At 42.5% G+C, this 17909-nt stretch overlaps 1 long non-coding RNA gene across 1 annotated transcript in view; it reads right to left on the reverse strand.

The window, feature by feature from the left end:
- Positions 1-17909, reverse strand: part of LOC110255612 (uncharacterized) — a 215027-nt gene that overhangs the window by 43081 nt on the left and 154037 nt on the right. Inside the window, exon 5 of the long non-coding RNA XR_002336156.2 lies at positions 14177-14320. This is a non-coding gene — a long non-coding RNA (uncharacterized LOC110255612). The remainder of the gene's footprint in view (positions 1-14176; positions 14321-17909) is intronic.

Below are 17909 nucleotides of genomic sequence, written 5' to 3' on the forward strand. Positions count from 1 at the left end.
TGCTGAGCTGAGTGGCATCATACACATACCTGTGTGCCACATGGTTCTGCAGACAGATGGACCATCTGCAGTTTAGACTGCTAAATAGAATGCCTGGTGCTAAAGTGTGCAGCCACTCGGGCCTCAGTGGCCTTTGATCTCTCTGGAGTGCTTCATATTCCCTGGCCAGCGACTGTGCCTCCTCATTGCTCTGGAATAACTGAAGGTCAGAGCAGGGCTCCCACACTATTGCAAGTGACAGACTATCGCCAGCATTGCAATTTGGCTCATTCCTTGTTATGACAATGATGGTAATAAGAACTGAAAATGGCACAACAAAAATCCATTCTTTAGACCAAAACTGTAATAAAAATGGGAAATTTTACAGGAGCTGTTCTCCCCAGAGCAGGCTTCTCACTGCAAATGCGTGGATATTTATTTTTCTTTTTTTCTTGTTTTTTATAATCTTGTGTTCAGATCTTGGTACAGGCAGTCAGTCAAAACTGTCTGGGCAGTCAGGACCACAGTGATGCTCAACTAGTAACAAAGTTATAAAATTTGAATAGACCAAGGCAACAAATGCTAAAGATAGTTTCCTTTGCAGAATTAACTCTCCTACATTATACTTTTGACATATTAAGGAATAATAACCCCCAAACCAAGATCCCAGTGAAGAAAATTTGCATCTCATGAGAACGACATTCTGTTAAAGCAATAATTCTCAAACAGGAATCAACTTGCACCCTCCACCTACCATGGACATTTGGCAATATCTGGAAATATTTATCATTGTCACAATTGGAATGGAGGTGCCACTGGCATCTAGTGGGCAGAGGTCAGGAATGCTGATCAGCATCCTAGAAAATGCAGGCTAGGAACCCACAACAAAGAAATAGCCCACCCAAAAACAGTAATGAGAGAGAAACTTCTGTCCAAAGAACTCAAACTTCTTGCTTTGCTTAAGTCCAATATGTTAACATCTAACTATTAAATGTTTTTTCATCTTATTCCCTTGGGACTTATTAGAGCACTTTTTTTATTTTTAGTTTTTGGCTGCCCTGCAGTATATGGAGTTCCCAGGTCAGAGATCAGATCCTATCCGTGGTTGCAGCCTATGCCACAGCTGTAGCAATGCTGGATTCTTAACCTACTGTGCTGGGTCAGGGATCGAACCTGCATCTCAGCAGTCCCAAGATACCCCTGATCCTGTTGCACCACAGTGGGAATTCTGAGCACATTTTTTAAAAGAAGACAGAAAATGAAAATTTATAAAATGGGAACTAAAAAATTAAATCTCAAACTTTTTAGAAGTTGATATGAGCCAATGTAAGTAAGCATTATAACTATACTCAATATTTTGCAATAATTTATAAGGGAAAGGAATCTGAAAAAGAATAAGTAGATAGATATGTATAACCGAATCACTTTCCTATATACCTGAAACTAACACAACATTGTAAATAAACTATACTTCAATTTTAAGAATTAAAGAATTTTTTAAGAATTAAATAAAATAAACAAATAAAGCAATATCCCCTGGGGAGGGGGGAACAACCTGATATTAGTCACCTTTTTCATTAGCATACCCATAATTCCTAACACTTATATTCCACTTTATTTTATATTTTGGTTTGGGGGCTTTTTTAGGGCCGCATCATCTGTGGCATATGGATGTTTCCAGGTTAGGGACTGAATCAGAGCTGTAGCTGCTGGCCTATACCACAGCCACCAACACGGGATCCAAGCCACATCTGTGACCCACACCATAGGTCATGGCAACACCAGATCCTTAACCCACTGAGCAAGGCCAAGGATCAACCCTGCATCCTCATGGATACTAGTCGGGTTTATAACCTGCTGAGCCACAACAGGAACTCCCAATTCCACTTTATATAGACCACTCAGTTACCTCACCTGATTGTCACAAAAGACCTATGGGGTACATATTATTATCTACAACTTAAAGGGACGGAGTAAGATTCAGAGGGGTTAAGTACTCGTTCAATGAAACATGGGTAATAAGAAAAGCATGGGGGAATGAGAAAAAGAAATGTTTGGGACCAGAATTCTGATCTCCCTCAAGTCTGCCATTGGGCAATCGTGTGTCACTGCTAACCCTCAGCTTTCCAAGCTGTATGGGAGTGATGACCAGTAGTTCAGGGGGTAACCATCAGGACGGAGTGAGGCCGTGGATGTCAAAGAAAGCATTTCATGTAAGGTGAAATAGGCACAAAGTTGGACGAGCACCAGAGCCTGAGCCAGATATTCTGATTTCAAACCCACTGTTATTTCCTCCATCCCACAAGGGCCCACCATGTGTTTATAACTCCACAGGCATTTGAGGTCACTGATTTCAGTAGCAAATGTGTGCAGCATGCCTAAGGAAAAAGAAAAAAAGAAACACCTTAAAATCACTTAGAACTCCTTTACTTTCAACTATATTGTTCAAAATTGCCAGGAGATTTCTTTCTCAGCCAGGACAAGAGAAGCAGAAACTTTCCATTTTCCATGATTGAGGGCTGTGCATTTTTGTGAGTGTTGGTGGGGGAGAGGGGTGGGAAGAATGAAAGCATCTCAAAACAGTCTAAAGCAAAAACAGACATGATCATCATCACTGAAATGAAGAGAACCTGTTTTGATTTGTCTCAAGGAATCTCAGACCAAGACAGAGTATCTTTCTCAAGCATCCAGCAAGTCTTCTGGGGCCTGAATCAAAGGGAAGAGAAAATTAAAAAGAAACATTGACTCAGTAATTCCAATTCCACTTCTGGGAATTATTCGGAAGGGAAAAATACATATATACATATATATACTTTTGATATCTAATATACAAATTGTAGTATCATCAGTCGAGTTCTTAAGTTATGAAACCTTTTATAAATATGAAAAATTGAAACCAAACAAAATATCCAACAAAAGGAGAATGGTTAGCAGACATTAAAAATTATGGCTATCAAGGATAGTTATAACAATACGATGAATGCCTGCTATAAGAGTAATGAGGGAAAAAGCAGAAACAAAATTATGCATACAAAATAAACTCAATTTTGGTTTTTTTTTTTTTTTGGAAAGCCTAAATAAACTGGTAGGAAACAGTCTAAAATGTTATAGTGGTAGGATTATGAATAATTTTTCTTTCTTATTTTTATTTTACCAGCTTTATAAAGTGAGCCTATATCAATGTTATACTAAAAACAGAAATAAATATAATGATGAAGTTAAGAGCACTTAAAAAAAAAGGAATTATGTTGGAAGCATACATAGATTTTTATGTGGAGAATTTGCTACTGCAAATAAAATAGTTCAGAAAGGCAAGGGAAAGAATAACTTGATTGTTACACCATCACAAAGCCCTTAAGACCCAATTCCTCTCAGCCCATCAATTTCACATTGATTTCATCTTGACATGTAACATGCCCCTCAGTTCCACAATAAAAGAAACCATGCAATATCAATGGTGACTTCTAGAGGACACATATACACATGTTGATTGAAGATTAATTTCTCAGCAAGGTGGCTCATCATCAATATCCTGCCTTTGGTGTGACATAAGTCAGATGACCTTAATGATTATTAAAGAAACCTACTTTGAGCTGGCTCTGGGTTTCCAAAGACCATGAGTTATCCTGAAGTAAAAGCAGAGAGGATGCTCTGGTTTGATAACACACTTTACTATGGAGCATCACAATCCAAGTAAGAGATTGTCTGAAGGTCCAAAATGCCATTGAGAGCTACTATTTGTATGAAGTGTGGTGACTGCTGATTCTAAATATAGGAAAATCTTTCTGGATAGCAGTTGGTAGAACTACCTGTTGGCTTGACCTATGTCCCATGAAATATCAACTGCTCCCCCTTTAACTTTTCCTTTGCACAAAAAGGCCAGGCAAAATTTCCAGTAGCTTGTGACCTTTGAAGGACATGGATTAAAGAGATTATTTAATCAAATGATACTCAGGGCTCCATCTAGAGTTGGGCATGTAAACAGCTCTGAGCTGAATGTTCAATTTAAAAAGAATATAGGCATGGATGGAACTAGAGACTCTCCATGGATGGAACTAGAGACTGTCATACTAAGTGAAGTCAGAAAGAGAAAGACAAATACCATATGATATCACTTATATCTGGAATCTAATGAACCTTTCCACAGAGAAGAAAATCATGGACTTGGAGAACAGACTCCTGGTTGCCAGGGAGGAGGGGGAGGGAGCAGGGTGAATTGGGAACTTGGGGTTAATAGATGCAGACTATTGCCTTTGGAATGGATAAGCAATGAGATCCCACTGTGTAGCACTGGGAACTGTATCTAGTCAATTATGATGGAGCCTGATAATGTGAGAAAAAAAGAATGTATACATGTATGTGTAACTGGGTCACCACACTGTATAGTAGAAAATTGACAGAACACTGTAAACCAGCTATAATGAAAAAAATATAAAAATCATTATATAAAGAAAAAAAAAGAATATAGGTTCACAAGAAACGTGAAGGCCACCATGACAACAGCAGACTTTAACAAAACTGATTAAAAGTCACCTCTTAATCAATTTAGTGAGAACACACCTAACCCCTTCCATGGCTGTATAAAAGGCTACTTTTGGCAGTCACAACCACCTCACTTTCTGACAACTACTTCACCACCCAGAAAGGTCATTTCTAGAATGTGTCAACTTATCTTCCTCCAGTTCTGCCCAGTTTCTTCAACCAAAGATGGACATCCAACCGAAATTAGGTCAATCAGATACTCTTATCAATTTGGAAATGAGGTTAAAAGGCAAGCTGTCAGTTGCTGCAAGTGGCCTTACCACTGAAAGATGTGAATAGTCATCTTCCAGGTGCATAAAAAATCAGGAAAAGCTGAACCGACGTAAATGTGGAGAGAAGAGAGGTGTGAAGTTGAAGAAGACCCAATATGAAGATTCCCCTTCCCTGCCCAAGCTCTGAACCAAGTGGGAGACACGGGATACATGTGGAAATCAAAATTCCCCCTGTATTTGTGATCCAGTTTGGCGATCATAACCTTAGGTATATGGCAAAGTTGGCTTCCCAGTTCATAACGTCAGAGTAGGCGGACCTACGCTGCCTACTGTCACAGTCAGTACTGGACCAAGCTTTTCCCTACAGGCACCTTTCAGGCATCTGAAAACATAAGGGTTGAAGGAGCAGAGAAAAATGCATGTTCTGGGCAAGCAGACAGATCCCCAAAAGAAGGAAAAAGATGAGGCAAATAAGCCCAGTCTATTCTTCCAAATTTACCAGTCAGAAAAGTCACCCTTCCCCTAGGAGGAGTGAGTGAGGGTTGGAAAGTAGCCAGAAGTCCTACACTCACAGAAGTCTTTCCATGTGGGAACATACTGGTTGGGGAAAACTGATGATGCATAACATGATGACAGTTGCAACTAAGCATGGATTGGATTTCAGCTGGGCTTCCCCGGGATTCCATGAGATACCCTGAAGGATACCAGGTATCCTAGTACCCTAGTGAGATATGATGGAATCCCAGGGAATCTTTTGCTTAGATTAACTTGATTTCTATCCCTTAAAATCAAAATCATCCAAAGATAATAGTTTGAGCTCAGCACCCATGCCACGCTGGTCTGCAGAAGGATAACGTCAATCCTAGCATAGCTGCAGAGTGAATTCTATTCGTTCCACCTTTTGTTTTCATTTTCAAGGTGAGAGGAGAAGACTTGCATAGATAACCTATACATGGCTCCAACGTCACTTGCTATGGGCTTTATTTGAAACATGGAAGTAATGCTGACTCCCAGAAAAACTCACTTTTGGCCCATCAGTTGTGTTACATTGGACAGGAACAGCTGCAGAAAAGAGTGGGTAAGACAGAAGTCCTGGGTGTCAGGAGGCTGCTATGTGAGAGCACATCAGAGCCCCAACAGGTTCCTGCAGGGGACGCTGGTGAGCCACCCTCTTGCTCCTTCAGGATGGAGACTTTTATTCCTCAGCTGCTGGTATTGCTGGCATCTGACAGCTTACAGCTGCTTTCCCCAAGGATATGCCCCTTCCTCAAGAGAACATTGGTCAATAACCAATGACTTTTGAGGAGGGGTATAGAGATCTGCCCCCCCTTGCTCAATTCCAGATTTTTTTTTTTTTTTTTTGTCTTTTTAGGCCTGTACCCAGAGCACATGGAGGTTCCCAGGCTAGGTGTCAAATTAGAGCTGTAGCTGCCGTCCTTTGCCACAGCAGCCTGGGATCTGAATTGTGTCTGTGACCTATGCCACAGCTCACAGCAAGGCCGGATCCTTAACCCACTGAGCGAGGCCAGGGATCAAACCCACGTCCTCATGGATACTAGTCGGGTTTGTTAACTACTGAGCCATGATGGGAATTCCTATTCCAGATATTTCTGAAGAGCCACCCTAGCCTCAGATCCCCCACCCCCGCAATATACTGAGGCCCATTTTGTGACTGCTTCAATCTCTCCTTTGCTTCATCTTACTTTTCTTACCCACTTCCAGATTTGTTCCTAAGACCACTCCCAGTCAATGTCCTGAATATAAACCTCTGCCTCAGAGTCTGTTCTCTGGGGGACTAATCTGTCCGGATGTCAGAGATATCTGACAGTATCTAGGGCAGCACAGACCTACAGAACTTTCTGTGATGGAATATTTCATAGCTGTGCTGTGCTGTCCAATATGGTAGTGACTAACCACACGGGGCTAAAGTGCTACTGAGAAAATAAATTCTTAACTTGATTTAATTAATTTAAATTGTAAATTAAACATTGTAAACATCTATATCTGGTTAGTGGCTACCATACTGGACAGTACAGATCCAGAATGTCAGAGTGAAAGCTAGAAATTCAGTGGCATGCCATGGTCATATCAAAAGTCTATGGAAAAGAAGCCAAACATGATAGAAAAAGATAGGTGTTGGACACATAAGAGGCAAAGATCCAGGTATTCGGGACAGACAATAATAAGCATATAATAACTACTGAGCACATGCACTAGGGAATACTACCCTTGTTTCTCCAATGAAGAAAATTTGGCTCAGAACTTGCAAAAGGTCATACATGTTTTAAGTAGGAAAGCCAGAATCTGAAAATGACTCCATTAAGTTTATGCTCTTTTTAAAGTGCTCAAGATACGATATTTAAGAATAGTAAACCCAGCAACAGATAGCTACACAAATCCTTCAGCCTTAAGCCTTCTTACCTCAATGATTCCTACTGTGTGTAATGATGTAGGAGGAACCATATAGGTGGCGCTATAGTCATCCACTGAGTCCCACCTATCACTTGTTGAATATTGACCACGTGCTGGATGCCTACAAAATCTGATAATGAGATAAATAAGAGATTGAGACAATGATCATAAGTGATGGTAAAGTATGGCTAGGATTGTGTTCTTCCTGGTGAGTGTCCCTACTGCAGAGCCCTGAGGCATAGTCACTGTTCCAGCACACTGCAGACTGATGCAAATACTGCTAAAGCTGTGGTTTTAAATTTCCGTACCCTCTCTTGTACATTATCTCTCTTATCCTAGCTGCTCCCTTTGCCCCTTCATGCAGAAGGGACCACTGAGGAGGGAGGAGGCAAGTGTTCACAGAAGCAGCTCCAGGGTGCACCATTCACATTCTTTTCTTTTCTTTTCTTTTTTTTTTTTTTTTTTTTTTTTTTTTTGTCTTTTCTAGGGCCGCATTTGTGGCATATGGAGATTCCCAGGCTAGGGGGTCTAATTGGAGCTGTAGCTGCCAGCCTACACCAGAGCCACAGCAACCCGGGATCCGAGCCACATCTGCAACCTACACCACAGCTCACGGCAACGCCAGATCCTTAACCTACTGAGCAAGGCCAGGGATTGAATCTGAAACTTCATGGTTCCTAGTCGGATTTGTTAACCACTGAGCCACGACGGGAACTCCAGTTCACATTATTTTCGATGTGACTGGCACCCCTGCCGTTGTAATGAGTGGCCCTGCATGAACCTGTCTTCCTACATGATTTTCCCAGGACCCACTCTGGTTCCTGTTTGACTTTTTCAAAAGAGAAGAGTAGGGAGGACTCTGGGGCTTATCTCAGCAAATTAGCAGCACAGAAGATGTGATTAAAATAGAGCTGTCCTTTAAGCTTGAAGCAACCCAAAAAGAGAAAGTGAAAGTTAAGAGGTTTTTAACTTCTTAACTCTCCCAAGGGAAGCTTCAGCCCTTAGCATCATAGCTCTGAGCTCCCCCTACAGGTGATTCTGGACCAGCTATAAACACAGTAGTCCGGTTCCTCAAGGGACTCACAGACAAGTGAAGACGACACAGCAATAAATGATTGGTCTACAGTGATAACTTCTATGGGAAAGGGGCATACAGATGCTATGGCACAAGAAGGGACCAGTCAGAGCTTTCCACGTGCCTTCAGTTATAGACCTGTTCTCACGTAGTTGACAGAGTTAAGATGTGAGAGCTATTGAACAATGGCTAGACCACATGCCTGACCCATAGAGTGTTTGTGAGATACTCCCAGCCATTAAACACAGTGCAGGGAATCAGCACTTCTCTAAGAGATACCAACTTGATCCATGAGCTTTTTGTTCTGAGCCATCTATCAGTCAAGGGAAGGGAAAATGAGGTGTAGGTTTTCAGGTTTCCATGCCACACCCAAGCCCACACTAGAGGTCTATACTCTCCTTTCTCCCAGCATATTAAGGATATGTAAAGAAGAAAAGATGGCCAAAAAGGTACCACAAACCTCCTTAAAGCCATTAACTATGAACTCAGGCAATTCCAAAGCTGCCCTTAGAGCACCTGAGATCGGGGCTAAATTTTCCAGATCATCTTCCATATTCACGATTCATGAGAAAATACCTGAATATGGATTCCTGAAGGCAGCGATGGTTCTATTCATCACTGTTATTAGCGCCTAGCCTGTCAGGTACCCACTATGTATTAGTCCTCCTTCTCCATACAGCACAATTTCAACAAACACCTATAGAGTGCTTATGAGCCCAACATCCTTCCAAGGACTGGTGGAAAAAATATGACACACTGGTCCTTTGCTTGCCATTGGCTTACAAATGAACTGAATTGCTGACTGAGTAATTCAATAGGATCAGCCTCAGAACCCTAAATAAACTCTGAATAGAAGCCTTCAACCAACCTAATCAAAAACTGATTTGAGATATAACCAAAGGATATTAACCAGGCATGTGCCTTGAGTTTTGTAAGCACACTGTGTGCAATGTCTTAAAACACCTATGTTGACTTACTTGTTCCTATAACCACCCCACCCCTGGCTCCTTTCTCAGCAGTAAAGTCCAGGATGAAGCCTTCTGTCTCTGGCCACACAATCTAGAGAAGCACAGGTCTACATAGGGCTTGAATTGACATCTTTCACTGGCATTGTGCTTTCACCAGCTGCACCTACATATTGCAGATGTGCCAAAATGGATTGGCTATCATGTTGACACAGCTTTACTGTAAGTTCTTCAACATAACATAGAATTGTCTTCCGAATTGAAGGCGATCAGTATTGAATTGGACAACCTACCTTCTGCATATCCTGATTTTGTGAGTGTATTTCTAGATTAACATTATGGAGGTTATAGAGTTTGTTTTTCCCCTCTGGGCACTTTGTTCTCTAAATCATGCTATTTATCTTTGTTTGCCCCTCATTGTCCAAAGGAAACTGTCCTTGTCACTGGAAAATAAGGATGAGTGGTCAGACAATGGCAGCACATAGGCAATCACAAACAGTCAGGGCAACAAAAACTAGCAACAAGATGAATGTACTGGAAGCAAGCGTAACAAAAGAAGTGGCAGTGAGCACGGGCCATTGCTTCAGCCACACAGCCAGCGCCTCTGTGCATAAATGCTCAGCAGGCTTCAGAGGGAGAGCTGGAAATAAATTTATACCCGAGGCAGAATAGACTGTCAAGTCAACTTGAGGCCAGCAGCAGAAGAGACGAGAGAGACATGGAAGTGATTGGCAGGAGCAACATGGCCTTTGCTGCACCATGTCCCAGGCTGTCTAGTCTCTTCAAGGAACACGATGCTCTTGACCATGAGCCAGTGTGAAAGGATTCTGGCTGGCCTCTCCCCTGTGCTGCCCGTGTCCTAGATGCAATGCAGGGATCACATATGAAATAGATGTGCTAAGACTTGGGACTCAGGGATACACATGACACACAACGGCAGTGGTTCTTACATCGTTGTCATTAGTTCACCTACCAGAGAGGTGAAGAGAGGTCCCCATGCTGCACCCCCACCCCGCCCCCGCCAAGTGCAGCTGCCAAAATTTAACTTGTTTTGAAGCTGGAGCAACTTTGATGTTTCCTTAACACAGGCAGGCGCTTCATTAAAGCACCATGGTGCCTACCAGCTATGTTTTCCCTGGGGTGAGCTGGATGAGATCCAAGCCAGGATCCCAGACACACACAGGCAAAATTATACCAGCAGAGAAGTCAACCTCATTATCTTCCCAAGACACAATTTTACCTGCTGTAGTTAATTGTTGTGTTTGTGCAGGGAGGGGAGTCACTTCATCAAAGATGTTTTTCAGAGATGTGTGTTAGTCCAGACTCTATGGGCTACTGTCCATGTCGGAGGCTCACAGTCTCACCAGATGCCCCAGGGTGACATCCTGCAGGAAGAGCACTTCCTCCAACACAGGCAAAGGTAACAGAGCATATGTCACATCAGAAAAGGGAAAATATTTTGTTCCCACCAAAGAAGTCATGCAAAACTGATTCCTTTGGGAACTACAGTTTGTCCCATTGGAATCAGGATTAGTTGACCTTAAGTTGTTTAAAGCCAAGGAAAAGCACTGAGGGGTAGAGAGCGGGTAGAGGAGAAAAATGCTTTAAAGTCATAGACAAGCTCTTTAAGCTGTTTAGTTTTCATATGAAGAACTGAGTCTCTTCAAAAATGTATGATTCCATGCAGTAATCCCCAGTTCATTCATTAATTCCTTCAACACGTATTTATCTTCCATGTGCTAATCAGGGTGCTAAGCCCTAGAGATATGGTAATAAACAAGACAATTATGGCTCCTCTCCTTTTATAGCCTAACACATTAAACACATAATAAAATGTGATTTTCTTTAAATAAAAGAGTATGTATGTGCAGGGAGCAATGCACACATACAGATAAGAGGCCTAAACTATTTGGTGAAATGTGGTGGCCTCCCCCCCAAAAAAATGGGTTACCAGTCACCTAGGTTATGCTGTGATATTTAACAACCCACAATTTCAACAAAAGTTTATTTCTTGCTAACCCAAGATGTCCACTGCATCTCGCTAACCAGGGGCTTCTGCTAATCATGGTGGCGCAGGGTCCCAGGTGACAGGACAACCATCACATCCAATGGGAGTAAATGCTAGGCTGCAGGGATAAAGACAGCTCTGAGAGGAATTCTCATCCTGGCACAGTGGAAATGAATCCGACTAGGAATCAGGTTGCGGGTTTGATCCCTGACCTTGCTCAGTGAGTTATAGAGCCGGATTTGCAGTGAGCTGTGGTGTAGATCACAGACGTGGTGTTGCTGTGGTGTAGGCCAGCAGCTGTTTCCAAAAAAAAAAAAAAAAAAAAGAGTTCTGAGGGCCTGGTGGTAGCACTGGAGCAGCCCAACTGTACAGCAAGCATCACTCAGCTCACTTCTCATTGGCCGAGACGAATCACGTGACCCTGCCCACCGTGGCCGGCCATCCTCCCAAAGGCTCCATAATGACTTGCATAGCCAGTTACAACTCAGCCTAACCAGGAAAGCAGGGTACTAGCCAGTCCCATGAACTAGAAGGAGAGGTCAGGGGCTGGAGGAAAAGAATTCCAGACATCTTCCCAGGCAGTAACATGTACGAAGGCCACCCAATTTTTTTCCTGGAGTGCACGCTCTTCTCTTCTGGAGAGACAATTAACTGTAATATCTGCCTACTGACTAGACTGCAGGTTCTGACATCCATACATCCTAGCACAGTGCCTGGCCCAAAATAGGTGCCCAATAATGTGTAAATAAGGAAAACAAGATTGCCTACTGGATCAGATACAAGAGATCAGATTAGATATACCCTGAATTCCTGGTAGCGTCATCACCACCTCTGGGTCAAAATAGGACCTGCTTAAAGAACTTCCTGATCTACCTCCCACACTCTCTCAGAAAAGACTGATCCCTTCTCCCTTCTGTCTCTAACACTTTTCTCAAAACTGTCAAGTTCCCAGGACCTGCAACACCTTTTTCTTGCCTGTGTTGGTCTCTCATCCTACTAGACCTTGAGGGCAGTGTCACATATTATTTATCGGTACACAGGTGTAGAGACCAGTGCCTGGCACATGGTAGGGGTTCAGTAAACATTTATTGAGTAATTGAATGGATCTGAATTAAAAGGTATCAAGAGAAGGGTGGTTGACTAGCAATGGGAGCATAGGAGAATTAGGGAAGTTAGAGGGAGGTCGACGGAATGAAAAAAACACCCTAGTTCAGTGACAGGTATGTCTCCTGGGAGAGGTAGATGCCGCAAGTTGCAGCCTGGTTTGAAATGGATTTAAACCACCCTCGTAACTTCCTCCATTCCAATGCTCCCACATGACATTCAGGACAGAACCTGCTGTCAGCTTACATGTACATTCACTCTGGTTTCTCCAAAATGCCATTTCTTTTTCCTGTTGGCCTAGACCCTGCTGGTGTGCCAGAAGCCAGTCCAGCTTTCACCACAATAGCATCCATCTTGCATTTGTATAACAGTGGAACTTCATAAAATGATTTCATGTTTCTTACTCCACCATCCAGAAAGGCAACTTGTGTGACCTCGACACTTAAATAATGATGCATGGTCATTATCCATCAGAGGAAGAGAAAACATAGTGTGCTGTTTCTCCACCTCTCTTTCAGGTTTGATTTTGCAGAGTGGCTGAGAAGCTGTTCAATCCCCTCTCTTTCCCAGCTCTACTGGCCTCATTTTCTGCTGGAAACATCAGGGCTCCAGGCAAATATCCAGGCATATGACCACAGAAATCGGAACAGAATGCCAATTTCCATGCATTTGAGGTGAAGCTGGCTACCGCACCTCTCAGGAATGTTATATCCTACCAGGAGACCTGCCCCCATGGCAGCAAAAAGCAGCCTGTGTGTCACCACAGCTGCTCAAGGAAGGGCTTGTGAGCTGCAATTTTTCACACCATTAATGCACTGCTTACACCAAGGCACACAGCAGGCAATCCTGGGGTTGCATTAGAGGCTTCAGTGAGAAGCCTGGAGACCTCTTATAAAGGAGAAAGTGAAAGGTGATTACTGGGACTCTACCTGCTAACTCTGCAGGGAACCACCACTGTTTATGGGATCACCAGAGTCACACTTCTGAGTGTAACGGGGCCCCTGTCAAATGGAGGGGTTTTTGCATTACTGCACATTAGTCGCTCTAATAGGATGTCAGCCTAGGCTTTCATGCCTTTCCAGAGGACCCATGCATAATAATTCCTATGCATAGGCCTCAAGCATCCATCACTCACTTTGCAACCCATACTCACAGTTTCTGAAAATGCTAGTCACTGGAGAACCCTATACGTCTTAAATTTCCATCATGAACCCTATGATATTGTTAGCAGTTAATAGCATTTCCCTTCCAGTTATAATGTCTCCTTACAGTTCAACTCTCAGCTCCTCCACTTTCTAAATGTTACTTCAGACAAGATACCTTCGCAAAGCCTCAGACTCCTCAGCTTTAAAACAGGGATAATAGGGGTTCTTATCATGGCTCCATGTAACAAACCTGACTAGTATCCATGAGGACATGGATTTGATCCCTGGCCTTGCTCAGTGGATTAAGGATCCGGCATTGCCTGAACTGTGGTGTAGGTCACAGTCATGGCTCAGATCCTGCATTGCTGTGGCTGTGGCTGTGGTGTAGGCCAGCAACTGCAACTCTGATTTGACCCCTAGCCTGGGAATTTCCATATGCTGCAGCTGTGCCCTCCCCCACCAAAAAAAGATTAAAATAAAATAGAAATAACAATAGCAACTACTAATGGTGAAGATTAAATGAAAAAAAAAATGAGTGTACAGTGGTAGGCACAATAAATTATATCTATTTTTACCCGTTTTTTTGTTTGTTTTTTTTAATAGAACCCATGCTAGGGTTTCCTAAAAAGCTAGAAAGATTTAACAGGTGGACATTACATGGAAAGAGACCTCAGTAAGGTGTCCCTTATCAGGAGTCAAGCACTGCCCTGGGAGATGAGGTATCAAGGACCTACCATGTAAGAGATAGCAAGCTCCAGGTAGATATGTCATCTGTCACTGGATATGCTTGCGTGTGAAATGGGCAACCACTTCGTGAGAGCAGGAGCCAACAGAGGGCATCTTCTACCCCAGAAAAGCAAATACAGTCCAGTCAGCTCCTAAAGGGAAAGGAGAGTGTTAATCAAACTTTAAAGGCTGAATAATCAACTTGCACCCACTTGAATCGATGCAAAGTTGCATGCGGGTCCCTTCATTCTGACAGGTGTCTATATTAATAAAGAAGGATAAGAGCAAAGGGGGAGGGGAGAACAGCAGGAAAATGACATAATTGCCTATTCCAAATTGCTTGAAAGACTTACCTGAAGACATATACATCATAATTAAGGCCTCTGGGTTCCATTTAAGAAAATGCTGGAACAGCTCCATTGCTCTGCTCCCTGGTACACTCAGAATTTTTTTTCTTGCTATTGCCATAATTATTTTGCTGAGACATGTTAATCATTAGTGGAGGCTCTTAGGCATCACAATATGGAAGGGAAACCGCCTCAGTTCCTGGAGCTTCCTTTTCCATTTATATCAACACTTGAAAGAAGAGGTGGGCACATAAAATGGGAGTGGGGCAGGCAGGGGCACTGTCTGAACAGGCAAGACACAATCCCATCCTACAGTGAGCAGCACTTCAAGCAAGCTAAACCCTTTCCATCTGACAGGCTCCCAGTGCCCTCCCTGGAGGACACAGAGAACCTGGGGAATGAGCAGCTGCTAGGCTGAGGAGGTGGCAAGGCAAGCTGACAGTCGCAGGAGAGCATGCAGTTGGTGGGTGAGAAGGAACCAGGGGAAGAAAGCTGGCACAGGAAGGAGAGACTGAAAAAGGCCCACAAGTTACATTCTGAGAAGGCAGCCCACCCCACTAGGCACACTACAATATGCTCCCAGATGTCTCCTTTGTGCTATTCATCCGTGACCTTAGTTCTCAAACTTGCACACACACAGGATTCACCTGGAAATCTTGTGGAAATGCAGATCCTGATGCAGTAGGTCTGGGGTGGTGCCTGAGAGTCTGCATCTCTAATTAGCTCCCACCCACGTGATGCTGACACTAAGTCTGCCAGAGAGTACAATTTCAATGGACTGAATGAAGGGTAGCAAACTCCTGCCTGGGGGCCAGATCTGGCCAGTTGCCTGCTTTGTAAATGAACTGCGATCCAAACACAGCCACCCCCAATCATTTAGGTATTGTCCAGAGTTAGTCTTGCACCACAATGACAGAGGCAAGTAGTCATGATCCAGAACTTATGGCCCATAAAGCCTAAAAGATATTCACCCTCTAGCCCTTTATAGGAAGATGGTTGTCCAAGAAGAAGAAGACCTTTGTCCAAGAGGATACTGGTCTTAAAACTAAGAAAAAAAGGGGAGATGGGGTTGTATTGGGCTGAAGGAACTTGTATTATGGATTCCAACAAATAAAAGTTCTCACTTTGACAACCAAAAACAATCATCTTGATGGAGACATAGAGGGGGTTCATCGTCTGTAAAGAAAATTGAAAGAAAAAAAATTCCAGAATTACACAGGTCTAGAGGAAACACTCTGGTCCTTTAGAAACAGTCTATAAGACTGAAAAGCAGAACAAGTAAAATCTTGTGTGTTGTCTGAAGTTGATTATCAATTAAGTTCAGAAGCAGAGAAGTTTGTAAAGCCTTCTTAGTTCAGTTGAAAATAACATGTTTCTCCTCTCCACTACTTCATCAGGGGGTTGGGGGGGTTGCCCTTTTTATTGAAGTGTAGTTGGCTTACAATATTTTAATTTCAGGTGTAAAACATAGTTCATCATGGGTTTTTTAGCTGCTCAGAGGGAAGTGATACCAACAATCCGGTCTTAATTTCATGTGACACAGCATCTTTGCAAAATTAATTTCACTTGCAATATAACATGTGTTCTTGGAGTTTCCATTGTAGCTCAGCAGTGACAAAACCAACTAGTGTCCATGAGGACATGGGTTCGATCCCTAGCCTTGCTCAGTGGGTTAAGGATCCAGTGTTGCCGCGAACCGTGGCATAGGTTGCAGATATGGCTCGGATCTGGCATTGCTGTGGCTGTGGTGTAGGCCGGCAGCTTCAGCTCCGATTTGACCCCTAGCCTGGGAACTCCCATATGCTGTATGCGCAGCCCTTAAAAAAGCAAAAACAAGCAGAAAAAAAAATGTGCTTTTCATACTAATCCTCCTTACAAGTAAACAAATTCAGTTTGATGCAAGGAAGCAATGGTATAAAGTCTTCTCTCAAAGAGTGCACAATCAGACAGTCATGGAAATAAACATGGTGTAAGAAATGCTAATAAAAGGTATATGGTTCAGAGAAAAGCCTGGGCTGCAGGGACTGCCATTTCAGAATTCGCCTTATGGATCTTTATTTGTTGTTGTTGTTGTTGCTCTTTTGCTTTTTGGCCACACTCATGGCATACAGAAGTTCCCACGACAGGGACCGAACCCATGCGAGGGCAGTGATCTGAGCCACCGCAGTGAAAACAGCAGATTCTTAATCTCCAAGCTGCCTCGGAACTCCACCTTACAGATCTTTAAATTGAGCGAGGAGTTTATAAGAAATGAGAAGATGGTTACCACAAAAATGGTAACAGAACCAGAATCTGAAAGGAAAAAAAATAAAGTCCATCGTAGCAGTGTACAGAGAATGTTCTTATGCGGTAGAAATTCTCCTCATGTTGGAAATAAGAAAATTGAGGCTCAGAAATAATACAGATTGATGACTGAAGGTCGAATCCATACTGAAGTCTTGTAACTCCAAACATTGGTTCTTTCCACTACTACATTAGCTTTTCAATGATGATTTTTTCCCCCCAGGGTAATGTGGGATTATAATGACAGCTATGATGAAGAAGAAGACAAACATACATACATGTTTTCTAGAGATCCCAGAAATAAACCCAGGCTCCTACAGTCAATTAATCTTTGACAAAGAAGGCAAGAATATAAAATGGGAAAAAAGCCTTTTCAGCAAGTAGTGCTGGGAAAATTGGACAGCTACATGTAAACCAATAAAACTAGAACACACCCTCACACCATGCACAAAAATGAACTCAAAATAGCTTCAAGACTTAAACGTAAGACATGATACCATAAAACTCCTAGAAGAGACAGATCATAAGGAAAACATTCTCTGACATAAATCGTACAAATGTTTTATTAGGTCAGTCTCCCAAAGTAACAGAAATAAAAGCAAAAAGAAACCAATGGGACCTAATCAAATGTACAAGCTTTTGCACAGGGAAGGAAACCATAAACAAAACGAAAAGACAACCTACAGAATGGGAGAAAAGATTAGCAAATTATGTAAGCAACAAGGGCTTGGTCTCCAAAATACATGTTTTCTATGTGCCAAACTCCATCATTCAAAGAGCTAGCACCAACAGATGTTACACAGAATAGATTATTGGATGTTACATACAAACAGATTTTAGTGCAATGTATTAAAATCTTTCAAATCTTCTTCGGAGCTGTCCAGAAAAAAAATAATAATAATAATGGCAGCTCTCTTTCTCTTTAAGGAAAACGTGCCTATATTGATGCTACAAGAGGTTCTGCAGCAGAGATTGCTTTGTGTTGGCTAAGTCAGAATGTATGACTTCTTGAATCCCCAACTCCTTCCCATCTCTTCCCAAAAGGTCAAGGCCTTTCCCAAGGCCACAGATTTATTCAGTGGCTCCACCAAGGCTAGAACATACAACTCCC

This window comes from Sus scrofa, chromosome 10 (genome assembly GCF_054392235.1).
Source record: "Sus scrofa isolate SSC_HxYL_T2T_F1_AM1 chromosome 10, Sscrofa_HxYL_maternal_Yorkshire_Landrace_v2.0, whole genome shotgun sequence".
NCBI lineage: Eukaryota > Metazoa > Chordata > Mammalia > Artiodactyla > Suidae > Sus > Sus scrofa.